At 45.0% G+C, this 7,733-nt stretch overlaps 1 pseudogene; it reads right to left on the bottom strand.

Moving 5' to 3' along the window:
* Positions 1 to 5,576: 5,576 nt before the first annotated feature.
* LOC144223952 (small nucleolar RNA U3) lies at positions 5,577 to 5,673 on the bottom strand (annotated as a pseudogene).
* Positions 5,674 to 7,733: the final 2,060 nt, after the last annotated feature.

Raw genomic sequence — 7,733 nt, 5'->3', positions numbered from 1 at the left:
TCCCCCAGACCCAGCAGCTTCAGGCTGGCATGGCTGTCTCCCCTGCTTCTCCACATGCTCACAGTAAATGACCTTGACTGAATGGAGGTCATCAGGTGTAACGTTGTTCCTTTCTTAACTTGGCAATGGTGACTCTCCTCTGCATCCACACCTGCTTTCCCTTCCCTCCCCAGGCAGCTTCTTTTCAGGTAACAACTGCATCTGTTCCCTCCCTCCTCAGGAGATCCTGTCCCTGGCTCCCTGCGCTCCCTCCCGCCCGCATCTGCCTCTGACAATGTCTGTGAAAGGCCACTGCCTTTATAACCCTGCCTCCATCGGCCAGCCTCACTCCTGGGTCCTCAATAACCCTCAGCCGGGTTATTGCCACAGTCTTCCCAACTTACGCTCACATCTTTTAGGTCAAGCCGTCTTTTTCTAGAGCAGCTGGAGTGCCCTTCCTTCCTTCCTTCCTTCCTTCCTTCCTTCCTTCCTTCCTTCCTTCCTTCCTTCTTTCCTTCCTTCCTTCCATGTTTATTTTATTATTATTTTTTTAAATGTTTTATTTATTTCTAGGAGAGAGAGAGACAGCGTGAGCAGGGCAGGGTCAGAGAGAGAGGGAGTCACAGACTCCGAAACAGGCTCCAGGCTCCAAGCTGGCAGTCAGCACAGAGCCCGACGCGGGGCTCGAACCCATGAACCGCGAGATCATGACCCAAGCAAAAGTCAGACGCCCAACCGACTAAGCCACCCAGGCGCCCCCTTCCATGTTTATTTTTGAGATAGAGAAAGAGGCGGAGCATGAACAGGGGAGGGGCAGAGAGAGAGGGAGACACAGAATCCAAAGCAAGTTTCCGGCTCTGAGCTGTCAGCACGGAGCCCAACGCAGGGCTCAAACTCACAGACTGTGAGATCAGGACCTGAGCCAAAGTCAGATGCTTAACTGACTGAGCCCCCAGGCGCCCCTGGACTGCTGTTTCTGCAATGCCTCCCTGATTATACGAATCTGTATTGATTTCCTTGGGCTGCCGCAGCAAATGGCCATACACTCGGGGGAAGGGGGGCGAAGGGGAGTTGTAAGGGCAGAAGTTTATTCTCCCACCGTTCCGGAGGCCACAAGCCCAAGCTTGAGGTGTCTGCAGGAGGGAACGGTTCCTCTGGACCCTCGGGGAACTGTCTATGCCGCACGCTTTCTCAGCTTCCGGTAGCTACTAGTAATCCTTGATGTGTAGACTCTATTTTGTAGAGAATTCAGATGACAATTGAATGTTACTGAGTAGTGAGTAGTGAGTAGTGCCACCACTCTAATCTCGGCCCTGGTCTTCGAATGGCCTTTTTGGTCTCTGTGTCTCATGGCCCCCTGTCATTTCTGTTATAAGGACACCAGTGCTTGGATTGAGGACCCACCCCAAATCTGGGATGTTCTCATGTCGATATCCTAACAGTATGTACATCTGCAAAACCCCGTCTTTGGTCACGTTTTGAGGTACCAAGTGTTGATACTTGCACCTATACATACATTTATATGTTTTTAAATTAAAATACATTTTTTAAGTTTGTTTATTTATTTGGAGAGAGGCAGAGATGGCGCAAATGGGGAGGGACAGTGAGAGAGGGAAAGAGAATTCCAAGCAGGCTTTGTGCTGTCAGAGCAGAGCCTGACGCGGGGCTTAAACGCATGAACCGTGAAATTGTGACCTGAGCCGAAGTCCGACGCTTAACCCACTGAGCCCTCCGGGCGCCTCTTGGACCTATATATTTGAGGCTGCTGTGTCACCCGTTACATGCCCCCTTGCTACAAATCTTCCAGCGGCACCCCCTTTCCTCCTGGCCTTAACCTCACCCCTTAGCTTGGAACACCTTCGGCAGCCCCCATGGCCGTGTGCCTGCTCTGCCCCCGCGCTCCCCCTGTGAAAGGATCCTGCCCACTAGTGCCCTCCGTTTTTATGAAATCTCAGCTCAGCCATGTCCCCCCTTCCTCTGAACTACCCCATCTTCCTCCAGGTCCACAAAGGGCCCTGTGTGCACATCATCACGAGGTCTCGCAACTAATGAATCACAAAACCGTGAAAAACATCCCCAAAGCCAACCTAGGCAGGAAACATGTGAAATTTTGTAAGGAATGCTGAATCTCAGGGGGAAAAAAAGCACCAAAATACACCTACTCATAAGTTAGCTGTTAGGGGGCGCCTGGGTGGCTTAGTCGGTTGAGCGTCCGACTTTCACTTAGGTCATGATCTCGCGGTTCAAGGGTTCGAGCCCCGTGTCGGGCTCTGTGCTGACTGCCAGCTCAGAGCCTGGAGCCTATTTCAGAGTCTGTGTCTCCCTCTCTCTCTGACCCTCCCCTGCTCACGCTGTCTCTCTCTCTCTCTCTCCTAGAAATAAATAAAAATATTAAAAAAAAAGTTAGCTGTTAGTAGGAAACGATGTTTAGAATCCTCCTTAAAGAATTGGATTGCTTATGAAAATAACAGTGCCAATTTCCCGGCACACAGAAGTTGTTGAAAACGCTCAACAAAGGAGAAATATGAGTGTGGCTATGGAGTTTGAGGAGGTAACTGATTATTATGGTAATATTGAAGTGGAATTCTGTTTGTCTATACCTTAGGCTATGATAAATGGATCAGGTGAATAGTCTAGATAATCCCATATTTTAACAGCATATTTAAATTATAATCCTGTTCAGGGGTGCCTGGGTGTGTTAGTCATTTAAGCTCCTGACTCTCCGTTTTGGCTCAGGTCATGATCCCATGGTTTTGTGGGTTCGAGCCCCACATCAGGCTCGGTGCTGGCAGTGCAGAGCCTACCTGGGATTCTCTCTCTCTCTCTCTCTCTGCCCCTCCCATATTCACACTGTCTCTGTCTCTCTCAAAATAAAAAAAGATAAACTTAAAAAAATTATAATCCTGTTCAGAGGTAGGACTGAATGGCTAATATGAGCAAAAACTGTGCTTAGCAGAGGGAATAGTTTTTGGAACTTCAAGTCACCGAAGAAAAGCAGACTTGGTTTTTTGTAGGTGCTAGGAACACAGGAATGACTTACCATCACCACTGTGTCATGGATGGCATTGTAGAGCTCTTGGGTTTTACTTCGTTTTTTGCATTTCTAATTTTTATTGTGGTAAAATATACATAACACAAAATTTACCATTTTAACATTTTTATTTATTTATTAAAAATGGTTTTTTAATGTTTATTTTTTGAGAGAGATAGAGACAGAGTGCAAGCAGGGGAGGGGCAGAGAGAGAGGGAGACACAGAATCTGAAGCAGGCTCCAGGCGCTGAGCTGTCAGCACAGAGCCCAATGCAGGGCTCGAACTCTAGATCTGAAATCAAGAGTCAGATGTTTAACCAACTGAGCCACCCAGGTGCCCCTTAACCTCCTTTAAAAATATTTACTTACTTTTTAGAGAGAGAGGAGAGAAAGTGATCGGGGCAGGAGCAGAGAGAGAGAGAGAGAGGGAGACACAGACTCTGAGGCAGGCCTCAGGCTCCGAGCTGTCAGCACAGACCCCCAGTCAGGGCTCAAACTCTTGAACCGTGAGATCATGACCTGAGCCAAAGTCAGGCTGTCACCCTACTGAGCCACCCAGGTGCCCCTTAGCCTTTAAGTATACACCTCCATGGTATTAAGTACATTCACAAGTGATTTTATTTCATCTTTTATGAGGAATTCTGGATTGAGTATAGCATAGCCTAAAACTGGCTTGAAAGTGGAGAGAGCCGGCAGGGTCCTTTTTTTGGGGGGTAACCTACGAGAGAAAGGAATTTTCACGTTGGCTGACACATCTGTGCGTCTGATGGACTACCTTGTCCACGTTTTCGCAGCACAGAGACAAGAACACTTGTTTACGACCCTAGTGACCGGCCAGAGTCTGTCGTTTTGGCAGCGTGTTTTTCACGGTCTGCTTTGGAGTGCGCTTTCCCGTGTGTGCGATGAGAGACGGTCCAGGTGCAATGGGCAGGCCGTCGGGGAAACAAGTCTGCGAGGCGGTGCTGAGCCAGGGCAGAGCCTGATGCGTGTCCGCGGAACTTGCAACTGACGCTGTAAGAAAACAGAAGTGAAATAACAGGAAAAACAGAGAACTTTGCAGATTGTGGTCCGTCCGGTGGGGGCGGAATTATTTCAGCCTTCTCCTGGATTTTAATAGTCGTTTGACCACCTACATGTGTCCACAGTTAAAAAAAAAAATTTTTTTTTCTCTGACTAAAAGATAACTCTCATCCTGCACATAAACGTCTTTTGAGCGATCGTTAAATAATGGATTGATGGCAGAGTGCTTCAAATCTTGAGCTCTGCAAGTAAATTAATTTGAAAGAGAATGACATAAAGGTTCTCTGTTCTTTCTGTGAGAAAGTTTCTCGCAGATGATTTTTCAAGATGAGTAAAAGGAAAAGTGTATAATTGCAGCTGTCACTGGATCATTTTCTCCTTCAGTTTTCGGGGTCTGTTCTTCCTTGTTCAAATTGTGTAGACAGCTTTGATCATGCTGCAATCGTCAAGCGTTTCACTCATCTGCCGAGTCCCCTGACTGTCACACTGAACCCGTCCCCTCACCTGATGATACTCTGTTCCGCACGATCTCATTTTCATCCTGGGCTTTGAACTCTGTCAGAGTCGCGTTCAGAAAAGGACACATTGAGGAGGCTCCGCGGCGGAGAATAGGGAATTGTATCACTGATCTTAGGAGTATCGGGAAGGAAACACACAGGGCTTGGTTTTGACAACTTGGGTTTTTGTGTGGAGCCCCAGACAGCTCTCATGTGCCAGCCAGCATTAGTCTGGTCATCTCCGTGCCCTCCCTCCTTCTGCACGTCAAACTTCCAGAAGTGCTGGCCTACTTCCTTAGAAGCAAAAAGGAGACTGTCATTAGTTTTATATTTTTTTCCATTAGAACAAGAAAGGTTACTTGGACTCCACTCTTACTATGACTCCTCATGGTGCAGACTAGTTTTTTTAAAAAGTTTATTTATTTTTTAGTTTTGAGAGAGAGAGAGAGAGTGCTAGAAAGCATGAAGCGGGGAAGCAGGCTCCACGCTAGCAGTAAAGAGCCTGAAGTGGGGCTTGAACTCATGAACTGTGACATCATGACCTGACCTGAAGTCAGACACTCAACTCACTGAGCCACCCAGGTGCCCCCAGACTCTTTCTTTTCTATGTGACTTGTTCCTAGTGTCCTGGTAGGACAACACACTTTTTTTTTTTTTTTAAAGCAAAACTGTGTGAAGAGGAAGATGGCACGTGTATTCGAATTTATAGACTCATGAGTCAATGGTGGCTTTGTGGACTCATACTAATGGGCGCAGTCTGCCTTCTGCGTGATGCCTGGTAGTGCCTGGGCTGGATGAAGTTAGCACTAATGGATCTCCAAGGCCAGGGAGTGCGTGCACACCAGCAATTTCCAGAATCAATTAAATGCTGACTTGAGGCACCCAAGCAGACCCGAGGCCCTAGGAAAACATCCCCTCTATTCATGGCCTCTCTCTTGAAATTTAACTGAGCAGGAAGATTCAGCGGCAGACGCCTATGTGGCCAGATAAAATCAGGACACTCAGTACCCGAATTTCAGGGACACAACCACAACGAATGATGTTTTATGTCCCAAATATTTCTTGGGATTTACTTAGGTACTCTACACGTTCAGAGAAACTTCTCTAGTAACGAACTATAGAAATGATCCCTGAAAGTATAGTCTTTCTTGGGATTTACTTAGAATGGGCACAAAGTCCATGATCTCACATTTTACCTGCCCGAGGCTGGAGCCTTCATTGAAAAATTCCTCCGTTTTCGTCCTTTTCTCTTTTCTTTTAGCAAGTCCTTTTGAGCCACAGGGACCAATGTGGTGGCCACTAGTCATAAGTGGCTCTCAATCTCTCAAACTGTGGCCAGTCTGAACTGCTACGTGAGGTAGGCTTCTCAGACTTTGTACGCAGGGGGAAAAAGGGGACAATTTGTCATTAACAACTGTAGTATTGATCATTTGCTGAAATGGTACTATTTTGCTTCTATTGGGCCAAAATATATTAAAATTAACTTTACTTGTTTCTTTTTAATTTTTAATACGGCTACTATATAATTTGGAATTACGTATGTGGCCTCCATTATATTTGTGTTAAGACAGTACTTCTTTAAAGCAGGGATTGGCAAATGTTTTTGCAAAGGGCCAGGTTGTAACTATTTTGGACTTTGTGGGGGATTGACTCCCTGTGGAAAGTTCTCAACTTGGGCCCTGTAGTCATAGACAATCTGTAAACAAATGGGTGTGGCCAAGTGCCAATAAAACTTTCTTTATAAACACAAGCAGCACTTTATTTGGCCCATATGTGTGGTTTGCTGATCTCTGAGAGGCTAGGGTCTTTATTTTTAATTTTTACATTAAATATCTACGTGTGCCTTAGCCTCATTGATTTGGTTGGACAAAGCAAGAACATATTTGTAAGTGGACAATTTACTTTTTTCAAGATGGTTCAACTACTAAATAGGAAGGTATTGACAGGATATTGATTTTTTTTTTTTTAAGAAAGGAGAAGGAAAAGCATGAATAGGACCACTGGTGCATGGCTCCTTACCTGCCTCAAAGCCCCCTGGATACATTCAAGGGACGTGTAGGTGGGTTGTTACTGGTCCTTCAGAGGCGGTGAGAGCCCAGGAAACACGTTTTATCCTGAGTGCTGTAGAAATGTAAGGGTGTGCTTCACGCACAATCCATTTCAAAACTAACAACACCATCTAACAGATAATAAAGAGCTGAAGCAACAGTAACCGGGGCTTTGACGCTGGGAAAGTGAGAGGAATTTTTACAAAGAGCTGTTGGAGTAGTAATTCCCTTTTCTCACCCAATTAAAACGTTTTATCTACTGAGAGCACGGCGTTATACACTTTAGAAGAATTGATTTCCGTGTGATTGGAAAATGCTCTGAAATGTGAAAGCTGTTCAGGATCACATACAAAGAGGAAAAAAAATAGCAGTGGCAGGTGCAAATATGTTTTTGAGAGGTGGGCTGGGGAATTGGACCCATCAGCCATGATCTGTAAGTAAACCAAGTGCTTGTGTGTTTCTTTTACTGATGAGGGAGGCTTAGGAGTGCTCCTGGAATGAAAAGATCACAAATGAAAGTATAATCCCAGGAAATTTCTAAATTAAACTTTGATTTATTACCTGCTTCATGCTTTTCTCTTCAGTGTTGAGGGAAACTGGAAGCAATTTACGTCCCTTCAGTTTTGCGGTCCGTGAATGGTGCCTGAGTGTCAATGTTTAAGTTGAATTTCAATTTCCATTGTTATTTTTCCCTCTTGGCGCTGGCACGTAAAGGTAATTGTGCTGTAACTAAAGTAATTGCTTAAGTAGCTGGGAACTCCTGTAGCATTAGATTAGGGCCGGTGATGGGGTGCACTTTTCAAACATAAAAGTTTACAGCCTTCGGGATTGCAATGAATGGCTTGTTCACATGAGTTCCATGTCTTCCTTTTCATTAACCTGTCCAAAATCTAGATGTTCCACCTGAAGAAAAGTAAGTAAAATTTAGTGTATACTACTGTGCAGTAATGGGAACTTTGCTCAGGACTTTACATGTATCGTTTTACTTCACCATCAGAATTGCCCTTTTGAATTGTACTAGAATACAAAACCTATGGTAACAGAAAACATACAAAATACTTAGTAATTTAAATTAATATAGAAATAATAGTATAAAAAGTTATTCCATTTTATTCCATAACAAAACTATTTATCATTAAAACTGCTTCCTAAGTAGTA

Source organism: Crocuta crocuta, unplaced genomic scaffold (genome assembly GCF_008692635.1).
Source record: "Crocuta crocuta isolate KB4526 unplaced genomic scaffold, BGI_CrCroc_1.0 scaffold221, whole genome shotgun sequence".
NCBI classification, from domain to species: Eukaryota; Metazoa; Chordata; class Mammalia; order Carnivora; family Hyaenidae; genus Crocuta; species Crocuta crocuta.
The sequence above is the reverse complement of the archived record's forward strand: the minus strand, read 5'-3'. Positions and strand labels throughout refer to the sequence as shown.